This window comes from Rhincodon typus, chromosome 15 (genome assembly GCF_021869965.1).
Source record: "Rhincodon typus isolate 14 chromosome 15, sRhiTyp1.1, whole genome shotgun sequence".
NCBI lineage: Eukaryota > Metazoa > Chordata > Chondrichthyes > Orectolobiformes > Rhincodontidae > Rhincodon > Rhincodon typus.
This window is the reverse complement of record NC_063346.1, coordinates 30,722,180-30,738,582: the sequence shown is the minus strand read 5'-3', so window position 1 is coordinate 30,738,582 and position 16,403 is coordinate 30,722,180.

Here is a 16,403-nt window from a genome sequence, read left to right as displayed (position 1 = left end):
AGATGGAGGTGGTGCTTGAGGTGGGAGGAGTGGATAGGTGGGAGGAAGGACAAGTTAGGGAGGCGGGGACAAGCTGGGCTGGGTTTGGGATGCGGTAGGGGGAGGGGAGATTTTGAAGCTTGTGAAGTCCACAATGATACTATTGGGCTGCAGGGTTTCCAAGCGAAATATGAGGTGCTGTTCCTGCCACCTTCAGGTGGCATCGTTGTGGCACCGCAGGAGGCCCAGGATGGACATGTCATCCAAGGAGTGGGAGGGGGAGTTAAAATGGTTCGAGGCTGGGAGGTGCAGTCGTTTGTCGCGAACCGAGCGTAGGTGTTCCACAAAGCGGTCCCCGAGCATCCATTTGGTTTCCCTGATGTCGAGGAGGCCACATCGGGAACAGCGGATACAGTATACCACATTAGCAGATGTGCAGGTGAACATCTGCTTGATGTAGAAGGTCTTCCTGGGGCCTGGGATGGGGGTGACGGGGGAGGTGTAGGGGCAGGTGTAGCACTTCCTGCAGTTGCAGGGAAAAGTGCCGGGGGTGGTGGGGCTTGTGGGGAGTGTGGAGCGGACAAGGGAGTCATGGAGAGAGTGGTCCCTCCAGAAAGCAGGTAAGGGTGGGGAGGGAAAAATGTCTTTGGTGGTGGGGTCAGATTGCAGATGGCGGAAGTGTCGGAGGATGATGCGTTGGATCCGGAGGTTGGTGGGGTGGTACATGAGGATGAGGGGTATTCTGTTTTGGTTGTTATTGCAGGGAGGGGGTGTGAGGGATGAGCTGTGGGAAATGTGAGAGACACGGTCGAGGGCGTTTTCGACCACTGTGGAGGGGCAGTTGCGGTCCTTGAAAAACTAGGACATCTCGGATGTCCGGGAGTGGAATGCCTCATCTAGGGAGCAGATGCAGCAGAGGCAAAGGAATTGGAAATAGGGGATGGCATTTTTGCAGGAAGGTGGGTGGGAGGAGGTGTATTCTAGGTAGCTGTGGGAGTTGGTAGGCTTGAAATGGATATTGGTTTCCAGGTGGTTGCCAGAGATGGAAACAGAGAGGTCCAGGAAGGAGAGGGAGGTATCGGAGATGGTCCAGGTGAACTTAAGGTTAGGGTGAAAGGCGTTAGTGATGTGGATGAACTGTTCGAGCTCCTCGTGGGAGCACGAGGCGGCACCGACACAGTGATTGATGTAACGGAGGAAGAGGTGGGGTTTAGGGCCAGTGTAGCTTTGGAAGAGGGATTGTTCCACGTATCCTACAAAGAGGCAGGCATAGCTTGGGCCCATTTTCAAGGGCCGCAACTTCCCCTCTACAGTGGTCGAAACGCCCTCGAACGTGTCTCTCGCATTTCCCGCAACTCATCCCTCACATTCCCTGCAGGAACAGCACCTCATATTCCGCTTGGGAACCCTGCAGCCCAATGGTATCAATGTGGACTTCACAAGCTTCAAAATCTACCCCCCACCCTCGACCGCATCCCAAAACCAGCCCAACTCGTCCCCGCCTCCCTAACTTGTCCTTCCTCCCACCTATCCACTCCTCCCACCTCAAGCACCACCCCCATCTCCTACCTACCAGCCTCATCCCGCCTCCTTGACCTGTCCGTCCTCCCTGGACTGACCTATCGCCTTCCTAGCTCCCCACCTACGCTCAACTTTACTAGCTCCATCCCCACCTCTTTGACCTGTCTGTCTCCTCTCCACCTATATTTTCCTTTATCCATCTTCTATCCGCCTCCCCCTCTCTCCCTATTTATTTCAGAATCCCCTTCCCTTCCCCCATTTCTGAAGAAGGGTATAGGCCTGAAACGTCAGCTTTCCTGCTCCTCTGATGCTGCTTGGCCTGCTGTGTTCATCCAGCTCTACACCTTGTTATCTCAGGATTTCCAAAATCTGTTTTGGACCTAGAGCGTATGTACCTTACAGACATCAGTATCATGTGAACTTAAATTCACATCTGCACACACATCATTTCAGAAGCAGAGTGACAGAATTTTTACAGTACAGAAAGAGGCCAAACGTCCCACCTTCTCTCTGAATGAGCATGATGACTTGGTGCTATTCTGACTTCTCCCCATTGCACAGTGCATTCTATTTCTATTTGAATAATTGTTGAACACCCTCATAAATGTCTTAATTGAATCTGCCTCTACCACATCCAGGTATCTGAGAAAGTTGTCATAGACCCAGAGGACCTTAGTGTGCTCTCTCATTGACTCTCTCTGGCTACAACCTGAGGGTCACCATGCCTCAGGCAATGGACAGGACCTATATAGGGACTTCAGCTGTGACAGGAACTGAGCCTGTGCTATAAGCATCATTTCTGCATTGCAAAAATGCTGTCCAGCCAACTGAGCATTCTAGATTCAAGCCACACACTGCATGAAAAACAAATGTCAAATCAAACTTGCTTCTTTTGCAATTTACTTTAAATCTGTGCCCTTTCAGTCTTAATCCCTTCATGAGTGGGAACAATTTCTTGCTGTCAACTCTGTCCGTAGCCATCATGGTTTTGAAAATTTCGATCAAATCTCATGTCAGCCTTCTCAACTCCAAGGAAGACTGTTCCAATTTCTACAAACTATTTTCCCAACTGAAGCTTTTCATCCCTAGAGACAATCTTGTAAATTTCTGCTGCACCTACACCAATATGTTCACATCCTCCTGAGTCTACATAATACTCTAACAAGGATCCAATCAGTGTCTTGTACAAGTTCAACATATTCTCCGTGCTCTTGTTTTCCATGCCCTTATAAATGATTCTGAAGATACTGTATGCTTCATTCACTATTTCTCCACTTATGCTGCCCCCTAGAATGATCTGTGCACATATATACACAGGTGTCTCTGTGCGTGCATATCTTTGAGAGTAGTACTCTTTATACTATCGCTCCATGTCTTTATGCCAAAATGTATTGCTTCAAATTTCTCCACATTAAACTTCAGCCATCACCAAAATAGCCGCTCCACCAACATGTTAAGGTCCTTTGCAGTTACCCACTGCCTTCTTCACAGTTTATAACAGTTCCAAGTTTTCTTTCATCCACAAACTTTGAAACTATCCAATGTGCACCAGTGCCTAGATTATTACCATGCATCAGTAAATATTTTTCCCTTAAAAGAAGCTGCCTACTCACCTCACTCATTTGTTAACATAGGTTTCCCAAACTCATGTCTTCAAAAGCCTTTTAAGATATTTTTCTCTCTGACGCCTCCAGAAACTTCTGCTCTCAAGTTTTCATCTCATTGGCCTCAAAGCAAAATCAGGACTTCTCTCTCACATTGTCTGCTTGGTGACTGCTGGTAACAGCACTTTGCTATTATGGACCTCTTCCCTCTGCTTCTGACCCTTCCTTCCCTCTCTTTCTGGAGGTCATAAAACTCAATTCACAAAGTACCCTTGCAATTGTGTCCCTTGTGACTTGCTGGTCATTTAATTCAAATCAGACTTCTCTTTTAAACTCAATGTTCAAACTGACTTTCTGACCTTAAAAAGATCAGATTTTCACAGGCTGTAAACTAAAATCTATTATTGTCTACTTCAGAATCCATGTTCTCAAGTAACAATACATTACAAATTTTCATACTTCATTCCCACAGAAACAAAAATGGAAAGGTTTTTTTAAGAGGCATTGTCATTTTCTTTTATAATTTTCTCATCATTATTTCCACTTAACCTATGTAAATTTCACTTTCAGAGTACCAATATATTTACATCAAACACGCAAAAGACTTTGCATAGCAATCACATTCTACACACCGCACCCGCCCCCACCCCCACACTCCATATTGATCATGGCATTCATTTTCTTCCATATTTGCTCTTGACAAAGTATCAACTCTGATATTGTATCTTACTACCATTGGTCAATGAAACTTGCTAATATAATTTTAATCAATTAAATTTTGGAACAAACTGTGTTTGTCTAATCCTCGATACAACCATCCAATTGTGGAATTGGACAAGTGTCCACGTTTGTTACTGCATTGACATTGCAGTAATCTATTCACAATCTTTGGAATCCAACTGGTTTTGACACTATTTGATTGAAATCCATGTCCCCATAACATTAGACCAGGGGTTTGGATTGCCAATCAGTGATATTACCATTAAGCCACCGCCTCACCATTAACTGGAGAGTTACGGGTGCAGATTGCCATCTGGAATCGTGGTGTTGTGTTGTGGTGATAACAGAGTCCTAGCTGAAGGAAAGGCAGGACTGGGTGATAACTATTCCTGGTCACAGGATTTTGAAGAAATAAGGACAGGAAGAAACGGAGGAGAGGTGGTGGTATTGGTTAAGAAGTTCACTGCAGTATTGGAGATGAAGGATGTTTCTGAGGGTTCAAAGACAGTCTCATCTGGCCTTGGTGCCCTGTCACTCTAAGGGCTAACAGCTTATCTAACAGCTCCTCCTTATAAATTTTAAACCCTCCTAGTAAGTGAGTTCCCTCCTCTGTCACCATTGCCTAGGTAACATCTGCATACTTGGTAAAAACAGATGCTAGACATTAATGTCTCAAACATGCCCCTGTTTCAATTTGGAAATCTTATTTTGATCCTTATTCAGGGTTACCCTTCCTTTTACCACTCTTTTGCCATTATGTACCTATAGAGGATTTTGGGATTTTCAAAATTTTAGTTTTCTATCTCTTTTCATAAAGTTTCATTACTTCTTTATTTGCTTTCTCACTTTCCTTTCAAATCATCTATATCTGCTTGGTGCTCAATGTATTTTTGACCCGAAACATGTCAAATGCAAACTTTTTCTTCTTTATCTTAATTTCTGTTTCCACTTTTCATTCAGGGAGCTTATCTGGGTTTTTTTTTGCTGTATCTTTCCCTTTCGAGGAAACAGACTTTGCCTGTAATCAAATCATTTCCACTTTGAGAGTACCCCTTTGTTCAGCTACACTTCCCCTGCTAACTTTTGGCTCGAATCTATGTGGTCCAGAAACTGAAAGTGAAGATGTAAGGATGTGACAGCTGTTTAACATGAGATCATAGGTAGGTACAGTATATAGACTTGCTGGATGATGTTTCTTTTTGCCATGTTATCCTCACATGGTGGCCTCAGCCATATTCTCTAGTATGAGTGTTATATTGCTCTCTGTAAACTGGAGAAGTTACTATCCTTCTGCTTCAACATAGGCAATACAGCACAGAAACAGGTCATTTCACCCAACTGGTCTAGGGCAGTCTACTTTCTTCATCTGAATCTATCAGTGGGGCTATATTTTTCCCTTTCTCTTCTCCATCAAAACGTTCTCCCGATACCCCTTCCATGTTTATGTGTGCTAAGCATTTCAACCACTACTACTGATAGCATGTTCCAGATACTTAACACTCTTTGCATTAAGAAGTCTATTTCCTATTGGATTTCTTTATAACAATACTAAATCAATGGCCTCTAGTTATGATGCTCTTTCCTACAAATGGAAACTGTCCTGATATCCACTTTCATAATGTTAAAGACATTTATCACCTGTGGTGCAATGTTTAGTGATTTCAGAAGGTGTAGAAGTTGAATCAGGTTTGTGTTGTGTGACAGTTCAACTGTACCTAAAGAAGATGTTGGCATTGATACCCTGAACTCATCAGCTTTACTGAGGAAACAACATTCTCGCAACTTCAGAGGCCACAATCAATTTTAGGTTCAACATTAAGATTCATTAAATGATGGCAGCTCATGGTTCATCACTTAAATTTACAAAGCAGACAGTCTATATAAAATCCTACTTGAGAATGCTTTCTGTTTATAACTTCTAAACTGCATTTATCACAAACTCCTCCAACAAAAGAACAACTGAATGACTAAACATTTCAATTCACTGCATTTGTGAATGCTTAGGCTTTATTAATGTTCAAAACCCAATGTTGCACACTCAAAATCCAACATTGTTTCCATTAGTATTTTGCATCAATTTTACTTTCATAGAACAGTGTTATATTTTCCAAGGGAAGGGAAGGAAAGAACATACCTAAGTTTTTATTTGCATAGGGTCATAGAGTAATATAGCAGGGAAACAGACCCTTGGGTCCAACCAGTCCGTGCCGACCATAATCCCAAACTAAACTAGTCCCACCTGCCTGTGCTTGGCCCATATCCCTCCAAACATTTCTTATTCACATACTTATCTAAATGTCTGTTAAATGTTGTAACTGTGCCTGCATCTGAACTTCCTTTGGAAGTTCATTCTGCACACAAACCACTCTGTAAAAAAATTACCCTCATGTCTTTTTTAAGTCTTTCTCCTCTCACCTTAAAAATATGACCCCTAGTCTTCAAATCTCCCACCTTAGGGAAAAGACACCTGCCATTCACCTTATCTACACCCCTCATGATTTTATAAACTTTTACAAGGTCACCCCTCAACCTCCTATGTTCCAGTGAAACAAGTCTCAGTTAATCCAGCTCAAAACCTCCATTCCTAGCAACATCCTGGTAAATGTCTTCTGAATCCTCTCCAACTTAGTAATATCCTTCCCACAACAGGGAGATCGGAATTGGCTGCAATACCCCAGAAGATGCCTCACCAACTTCCTGTACAATCTCAACATAACGTCCCAATGTTTTGAATTTAGTTTCATGTTGTTCATTGACTTTAACACCATACTAATGTGCTGGATCACTAAATGTAGCAACTTCATTCAATGGCAAGCTCTGTCAATTATATCCCTGCACCAGACTGGAAAACTTCCACAAATTATGGAAATATTATTCAAAACTTGCATGAAGCCTAAGAGACAAGAGTTTTAAAAGAATTTCAAAGATTGAAAATTATTATTTCAAGGAAAAATAAAGATTATTTCTACACATGTTTTAAATTACTGGATGTTTACAATATCAATCATTCTCAACAACATGTGGATTTAATCCTAAATAGTTCTAAATAGGAGCAAGCAGACAGAAGAGACCAGCAGCTAATTAATAATTTAATAACTTTCTAAAATCACACTTATACAAAAATCATAACTAACTATACACAGGTTAATGTAGGGCAAATTTGCAAGACATTTTTAAAAAGTAATTTAATAACACATTTTACCAGTACCCAGCAGGATCATCTAAAGTGTAGCATTTTCAAGTGTGGAGCAGAAGGGGAATTGCAAATATAATGACTCCTATAGTATTTTGAAGCATTTATGGTCTGGAACATCACTACTACAGACTGCTCCATTGAACACATAACAAGTAAGTTCAGAGCCGTTATTTGAGTCCTGAGCATTGCTAACACATACAAAAAAAATGGGATAACTCCAACTCTCTGATGATGCTGTATCCAGTAAGCAAAAATTGTGCCGTAAATGATAAGCTGCAATAGATAACACTAGAACACAAGAAAATCTAGTTTATGGAAGAGCTCTGGGACTATTTAATGAACTCATTAGGTGGATTATGATAGCAGAATTGAAGAAGATACCATCGCGGTGGAGCCCCTGGTTACATTCTATATCCCTGGGAATGAGGAGAAGCAGTATCATCAGCTTACACTAGACACCAACCTCACTCTTTTGGGGAAAGCTCAGAGAAGTTGCACTTGTATTTATCCTCATTGTGTTTCTATAAGTGTTAGCCAGTAATCTGTTTTGAAATGAAATTACACCATATACCAATGACTAAACTCAGTTGAGTACCAGTGATTCCTGGCTGCAATCCAGCTCCTCTACTGAGTAAACCAATCTCTGAAATCTGGTAAAAAAAAATCAAAGGTGAAACAGAAATGGAATTAAAATGACTTCTCATGAACCACAACAGCAGTGGAACCCTGGAAGGACAGTTTCTGGGTTAGTGAAAACATCAGGAGAATTTTAATAAATCTCACAGAACCTGTGGGCCTGCTAATAACAGGGCAATTTCTATAAAATCAGTGAAAGTTGTATAAGATTAGAGGAACCAACATTCAAATATGTGACCTCAGAGAATTCAGTTTCAGTAATAGTGACAGAAAAGTAGCAGCAAATCACAAAACAAAAACATTAATATTCCTTTGCTGTTTCTCAAGCAGCTAAGAAACTACTTAACTTGGTAATGAACATACACAAGGTTGATTGTCCAGACGCAGACTTCATAATTTTTGATGGAAATGACTAAATAATGTTGCAAATCCAAACTTTATATTAAAAAAAAAGACCTCATCTATTTACTGGCAGAAAATCATTAAGTTATAAAAAGGAATACAACAGCAAGCTGTTTAGACGGCCACTAAGAATGGCCTCATATTGTTTCATGGTCTCGGAATGAGCACATATTTCTAGAAATGTCTTTATTAAATGACCCTGGGTTGAGTGTTCTCCCTTAAATGGACATTCTGAGGTGAAACCATCTGTAAAATTCAGGCCTTCTGTTGTTTATGGACTTACTGAAACTCAAAATCGATGAACTCCCAGATTCATGTACCTCCAAACTTGAAACTTAGCAAACAGAGCTGCAAAGTAAACAGTTCATGATAAATACATCTAAATTGCCACCATCCATTCATCATTGTATAGTAATGGCTTCTAACTTCAAATACTTTGTGTGGATAATGGAGCTATTGATCAGGTGGTCACATGAACATGGCTGACTTCATATAATAAATTGTTTACTCAATGTAGCAGAGAGAAACATGTCAGTCTGGAAGCAAACATCTCCAACTACATATACAAATTCAAACCCAGTCTGCTGTTTATTTTCTATAGTGCCTCTCTCCTGGAATCAGGTGGCAGAACAAGTGGAAGTGTTCACCATTGCTGGGACCTTCCAATGTTCACACCACTGAAACCATATTCAAATCCCAGCTCTCACCACCACTTCAGACACTGCAAGTCATGAACTGCCTTCACAGTGTGGTACTGTGTTGTTATCACAGGAGACATGGTCTGGAAGCCCAGGTTAACCCCCTGGTACACTATCTTGGACCTGAAAGTACTGGTGGACGGATGGTGGAGACGAATGCAATACTTTCTCCACTGCTTAGTGTAGAGTGCCATACCACAGACATTGTCAGTCTGAACACAGCTAGTGGCCCAGGCTAGTACTGCATCCAGGGTAAAATGGAATGGACAGCAATGTAGGAAGAAGGCTAATGATCTGTGCTTCACATGGGTAAGTGCTACCATCTTCTCTCTGGTTCTGAAGAAGAGCTACAACAGGCTTCAAAACATTAATTGTGTTCGTCTTTCCTCAAATTCTGTCAGACCTGCTGAGTTTCTCCAGCATTTTCTGTGTTTCTTTCAGATTTCCAACATCCACAGTAGTTTGTTTATATTCAGTTTGGTTCTGTTTGACTTCCCAGGCTTGATGATATATTGTTCTATCCTGCTGCCTTGGATTTCATTTCCAGTCAATGTCCTGAACGGGATCCTCATCCTCAAAAGATTATTTTAATGCCCACTTCCCTGCTTCCAGTATGTAACCTTTTATAAGTTCCACTTGTAAAGGGCTCAGCATGCCACAATGAGATGGCATACCCTTTCTAAGTTACACTGCAAAGCTCTACCATAGAGGTCCAGGCATCAAAACCCCATCTTAAGGAGGCCTTGGACGGAGGCAGGAGTCTGTGACTTCTCCAGTATGTTCACATCATGGCAACTCACAGGGTATCTGGCACAGACTTCGAAGATTTGGCATGATTGAGCATATATAATTTCAGCCACTGATAGAGTGGAAACCTTTTCTGTTGATGAGCTCCGCAGGTTGATAATAACAACATGGGTATAGTTGATAATGCCTTCTACCTAGGAAAGCCAGGGATGGTGGAGGATCCTGCTACTTAAGCAACTTTACTCTCATCACCATGGGGAAAAGATGTAAACAATTGTGATCAGGAGAAAATAGAATCTGTTCCATTCCGTATGCAATAGTCAGTCAATGATTCAGACATGACACACAGCTCCTTAGTTGCTCCTTGAAACAAGCTGCTGGCATTACATTTTAAGGCAATTGTAAGATTGACAGCTATTGGGATGGGTTGGTCACCCAATCCTTCTGAATACAAGTCCTGCTGCAGTAGATGACCCAGTTCAGTGAAGGTGGTCAGGATATCCTCAATCTCATTGTGTTTCCAAGAGCTATAGAAAGTGAGAGCAAGGTCTGTAGATACAGGGACACATCAGTCTCCTCCTTCTACTTGGGAAATCTTCACCTGCTCCCCCACCCTCAAGGGCTGTGCATCAGCCATTTTAGTTTTTTGCTTTGTTGTTACTAAGCTTTTCACTGTACTAAGGTACATGTGACTAACAGAAAGCAAATCAAATCAAATGTTGTTTTGCTGGGCCTTCTTTTATTGATGTTATCTTCATATTTGAAGCAACTCCACATGATCTTGTGATTGCTATGTAAGATGCATTAATAGATAATCTATTGGAAATATCAGAAAGACCATTTCACTAAATTCATGAGACCTCACATCTCTGATCACTGTATGTGTGAGAGAGGATGGCTGATTAGAAGAGCAAGCTGTAGAACTTGTTTGGTTGGAACTAAGAAACAAAAAGGCAGAAAATATTGGTAGGAATGAAACATAGACCACCAAACACTGGTAGTAATGTAGGGCATTGTGTAACCCAGGAAATAAGAGGTGTACATAGTTAGAGGAATGCAACAATTATGGGGAACTTCAATCTACATATTGACTGAGTAAATCTAATGTGCATCAATAATGTGGAGGAAGAATTCCTGGAACGTTCAAAACAGCTTGCTAAAGCACAATGTTGAGGAACCAACTAAGGTGCAGGTTACTTTCAATTCAGAATTATGCAATGAGAAATGACTGATTAGTAATCTTGTTTGAAAAGAATCTTCAGGGAGTTGTGAACATTGTATGATAGAATTTTCCATTAAGTTTGATGAAGATGTAGTTCAACTGGAGTCTTAAATCTAAAGTTATGAATGTATGAGGAAGAAGTGGGTTGTGATGGATTGGAGAAGTGCATTAAACTGTTTGGCATTAGGTTAGCAATGGCTGATAATAAAGAATTAATGCTTTGTTTAAAAAAATGCGTACATTCTGTTAAGACAACAATATCCAACAGAATAAATGAGAACTATGATTAACAAGGCAAGTTAAAGACAGTATTAGATCAAAGGAAGAGACTTATAAAGCTGTCAAAAAAGTTGTAAACTGGAGGATTGGGAGAATTTTAGAGTTAACAAAGGAGGGTCAAAAATTGATAGAAAAATATAATATGTATGTATTGTCAAAATATATTGTAAAAGCTTCAACAGGTAAGTAAAAAGGAAAAGATTAACAAAGGCAAATGTGGACCTGTTCTAGGCAGAAACAGGAAAGTTTATAATAGGAAACAGAAAAATGGCAGAGATGTTGAAGAAGTACTTAATGTCTGTCTTCACTGAGGAAGACACAAGAAGTATCTTGAGAAAGTCATGACCAAGTGCCTAGTGAGAGTGGGTAACTGAAAGAAATTAGTATCAGCAAAAGAGTGGTCTTGGAGAAATTAATAAGACTGAAATTTGACAAATCTCAGGAATCTGATGACCTTCACCTTCAAGTGTTAGAAGGGATTAAAGAGATATTGAGTGCAATGATGACCAACTTTCAAAATTCGATTAATTCTGCAATTGTGCCTCCAAATTGGAAGATTGCAAACATACTCATGTTTAAGAAAGGAGGGATAGAGAACACAGCAAACTATAGAGCAGTTAGTGCTAAATCAGTAGTAGGGAATTACTAGAATCTATTATTACTGATTAGAGTACTGGATGCTCAAAAAATAATTGTTGACTCTGTCCAGGCAGACAGAGTTTTATACAGTACAAATCATGTTTGATAAAGCTGATAGAGTTGTTTTTGAGGATGCTATGAACTGAATCAATAACAGGAAGCTAGTAGATATGGTGTATTTGAATTTTCAGAAGGTTTTGATAAAGTCCTACACAGGAGTTTGGTAAGCAAAGTTAAAGTGCATACGACTGGTGGTAATGTATTAGAATGGATTGAAGATTGGTTAACAGGCAGAAAGTAAAAAGTAGAAATACTTATGTTATTCTCAGGATGGTAGGCCTTTACCAGTGGGTTAGCACAAGGATCAGTGCTTATGTCTTAACTTTTCACAATCGATATTAATGATTTGAATGTAGGTGCAAGTTGTAATATTTGTAAGTTAGCACATGGCACAAAACTTGGTGGGAATGTGAGCTTTGAGGAGAATGCAAAGAGGTTTCAAGTGGATTTAGACAGACTGAATAAATGGGCAAGAGCATGGAAGATGAAATATAATGTGGATGAATGTGAGGTTATGCATTACCTACTGCCCATGAAGGAGGAAGGGAGGTACAGAGTATTTCTTAAGTGGTGATAGATTGGAAAGTGTTGCTGTCAGAAAGAGCCTGGGCATCCTCGTTCATGAGCCACAAAGATTGAATGTGCGTTCTACAAGTAAGTTGCCATACAACTGGTTTGCTAGCTTTTATCACAAGAAGGTTGTGAACCAAGAAATCTTCAAATGTATGGAACACTGATGATGCCACAGATGATGCTGTTCTTGCCTGAGGAAAGACACACTTGCTATGGGGGAGTTCAGCAGATTCATCAAACTGATTCCTGGAATGGTGGGACTGTCCAATGAGGAGCGATTGAGGAGACTGTGGCCTGTATTTTTGGGAGTTTAGAGGAATAAGGGGTGATTTCACAGAACTTAAAGTGTTAAATAGATAGAGCAGATGCAGAAAGGATGTTTCCTCTGCCTATAGAGTCTCGAATCGAGTCTCAGAATAACAACAAGACATTAAGGACTGAAATGAGGAGAAATGTCTTCACACAGACTGGGTGAATCTTTGGAATTCTCCACCCCAGAGGGCTTTGAAATCTCAGTCATTAAGTAAATTCAACACAAAAATTGAAAGTTTCCTGATACTCAGGACATCAAAGGAAAAGGGGAATAGTCTGGAAATAAAGCATTGAGGAGAAGATCAACCATAATCTGGATTGGAGAAGCAAGTCCAAGGGCTGAATGGTCTGCTCCTGCTCCAGTATTCCTAACAACATTCAAGGAAACGTGTTCATCTATGCCTTTTACAGTTACAGCACTTAAACAGTTAAACACTCACTGAAATGGCAAGTATATTGTTTTAAAGTAAACCTGTTTCCTTCAAAAGAACTGTGGATATGTTGATACTTCCATTACATTTGCCCCCTGGTAAGGTAAATTTATCAAGCTGAACTTATAGTTGAGCTAACTCCTCAACTAAAATAGATTATAAATTATTATAGGGAACTTAGTCAGTATTGTTAGCTATAGACATGCTCCTTCCTCTGAAGAGCTATCAGTCTACTAAATTTATCTCAAAGGTAAAATATATCTACAAATGGATAATCCAAGATGGAGGATGAGAAAAAGTTGTGGCAGTAAGAGCTGCTCCGTTTTTGAGGTATATTCAGTGTTGAAGCTGATTTCCTCAAATTTTAAAAGTAGCATTTACTGTTTTATAAGCTGTTGCATTGTTCTGCTAGAGGAAGTGGTGGAGGCTGGTATAATTACAACATTTAAAAGGCATCTGGATGAATATATGAATAGGAAGGGTTTAGAGGGATATGGGCCAAATGCTGGCAAATGGGACTAAACTTATTTAGGATATCTGGTTGGCATGGATGAGTAGGACTAAAGGGTCTGTTTCCGTGTTATACATCGCTATGACTCTGTGACACTATGATGCTAAATAATAGCAGAAATAACTAATTTGACTTAACCAATATCAATACATAGAATGTTGATTTAAGAAATCTCAAATGTTTTTTATTTGTTTATGGGTCTTCCAGATATTTAGTGTGTGTACAACTTTTTAATGATTGCTTAATAATATTTTATTGTAATAATAAATCCTGGATTATATTATAATAATGGTTACAATATTATAGAGAATAGGGTAATTGAAATCGTCAATTCAGCTAGAAATAACTCGTAGTAATGAATCCACGTAGACATAATGTTGGTTATATACATGCATCCAGAAAGAAATGCAGTGTAACTATTCTACTTAGAAGTAGCACACAATTTTCAATTCCACATAAAAATAAAAAGGATGTACAAACAATTACCAGAGAAAAATTACACTTACAGCCTCTGTATAAATTAATAGCTTTTTTGGCTTGTCTCAGTCTTTTTGAAGAGTTCTCTTTCTCAGAGATCTCTAATGTTACATCCATGATGTCTGTTTTCTGTTTTCTTACCATGAGAGCTAATTTTTAGAGACTTTTATTGCCATCTGAAAAACTGTTTGTCTTGTGTGTGAGAGAATTTATGAAGGCAAAAATAATGCTTTTCTTCTGTGTGTATCTGTAATGTAGATATCTTAACTGTTTAAGGCAGTCTGTAGCTTTCTGAACACAAACTTGTTTACGAGCTTGCTAAGGGCAAAAAAACAGGTTTCACATTTATGTTTTTAATTGCATTTGCATTACTGTCTAATTCTATGTCAATTTTTGCACATCCATTTCTGAATTAATGGGATTTTCTTCATAGAAAAGTAGGGAACCATTCTACCTCATCTCAGCTGGGCGTAACAATGACTTTGATTTCTTATCATTATCTGAAAGCCCCGAGTAAAAAGAACAAAATTGCCTGCAGACATTCAGTGTCTAATATTAACATAGAGTGCAAAATAAGGAAATAGGAGATGGGATTAGTGAAAAGTGCCCATGACCATCAGCAGAGTGAGTCCTTGTTTATTTTAACTCACAGGTTTCATTTTAATATTATTCCTACCGATCAATTATAAATCAGAAAATATGTGGGGTGGCTGTTTCCAGCCTATATGGTGACATCTTGTATGGTGTTCATAACTTTCAGAGTGTGTGAAAGTGTGACCACATCTAGGGTTGATGCACAAGGATCTTCATTAAAACGATGTGCCTCCAGTTTTGATGCAAGGTTAAATGGCTTCCATGCAGACCTTGGACTCCAACATAAAAGTGCAAACATCTGTCATTGTCTTTGCAGAAAAGATTTAAAGAGTCACGCACTTTCTGATGTCCCACAGATCAATGAAAGTGACAAGTCCCAGCTCTACAGGAATGTGACCTGATGGGCAAGATACATTCTATCGTCTCTCAATATGTCTTACTAACTACATGCTCAAATAATAGCCATCATTGTGCCAGTGAGTCAGCTGTTAAGTACTCTCTATCTGGTGTAATCACCTGCACAGCATATTCTTGTCAAGTGGACAGGGCTGAAATCAGTCTTTGGATGTTCCAACACATTAATGAAGAATTGGCATTGTTATATGAGGTTCTGAGAAACTTGATACCTGCAGAGCAATACCCAATATAATCAGTGCTTTCAGCAGATCGGGGAAAAATATAACTGTACAAATAAACATTTTTCAATCCATACTCTCTTCTTCGTATTGCATAAAGAGAAATGAAAGCTGTCATAAAGAAATAAACCTTATATGCAATGAAAATATAAAAAATATCCCAATGAAATCCATAACAGCACATAATCCTAATGAAATGATTCCAAAGATTTTTCAACTTATGACAATTCTGAAATTCAAATACTGCCTTGCAATTCTTTTTAATACATGTTACATAATATTCTATTTTCTTATAAAGTTATTTTGCCTTTCTGGCTGAGTACTTTCAGAAGTACTGTTCTCCAATACTGGGAAGTGAAGTTTATGAATTGTATAAGTAACAGAGTAATGCAGATAACAGAGCTATTGTGAAGAAGGAGTATACATGTCAGGCTTGGTGTTGAAACGCTACAAGGACTTTCTGGTAACTACACTAGTGCTAGAACGCATAAACATATAAAAATATATTTTACGTAAAATATATAAAAGTAAGTATATTTGGAAGGATTTCACTGTGATCTAACCTTCATGTTGAAGTTTATGATGTTGTGGGAATCCTATCTTTTTTTACGACCATGCAGCAAACCCCAACTTGCCTTATATTCTACCTGCGCAACATATCAAAACCATCATTCAAAAATGTAAACAATACCATTGTGGCCAAATGGTCACTGGCCTAAACAACTAGGCCAAACAAGAAATTGGCTAAACAGTTTATGCAAGCAAGGCCTGATGGAATGCAACTTTGAAATAATTAAGGGTTTTTTGTATAGTAATATGGTTAGGGATGTTGGACTGACTATCTGAGACTCAGACGCTTGCCTGCAAAGAGAATTTGAATTGAGCTGTCTGATCCTTTTTGCTGAGGGTCATGGGATCAAGAGGAGGAACTGTGGCCAAGTGGCCAATGGCCTAAGCAATTAGGCCCAACATGAAAATGGCTAAGCAGTTTCTGAAAACGAGGCCTGATAGAATGTAGTGAGGCCAACTTTACCGCAAGTCAAAAGCCATTGAGGACCAGCCCAGACTTGTCTTGCATATTGAACTGAGATTCTCTGCCTTAACAATGAGAGAATCATTATGCCCTAAAAACCCAATAAGAGGTAATCAGCCAGAATAATAAGGAGA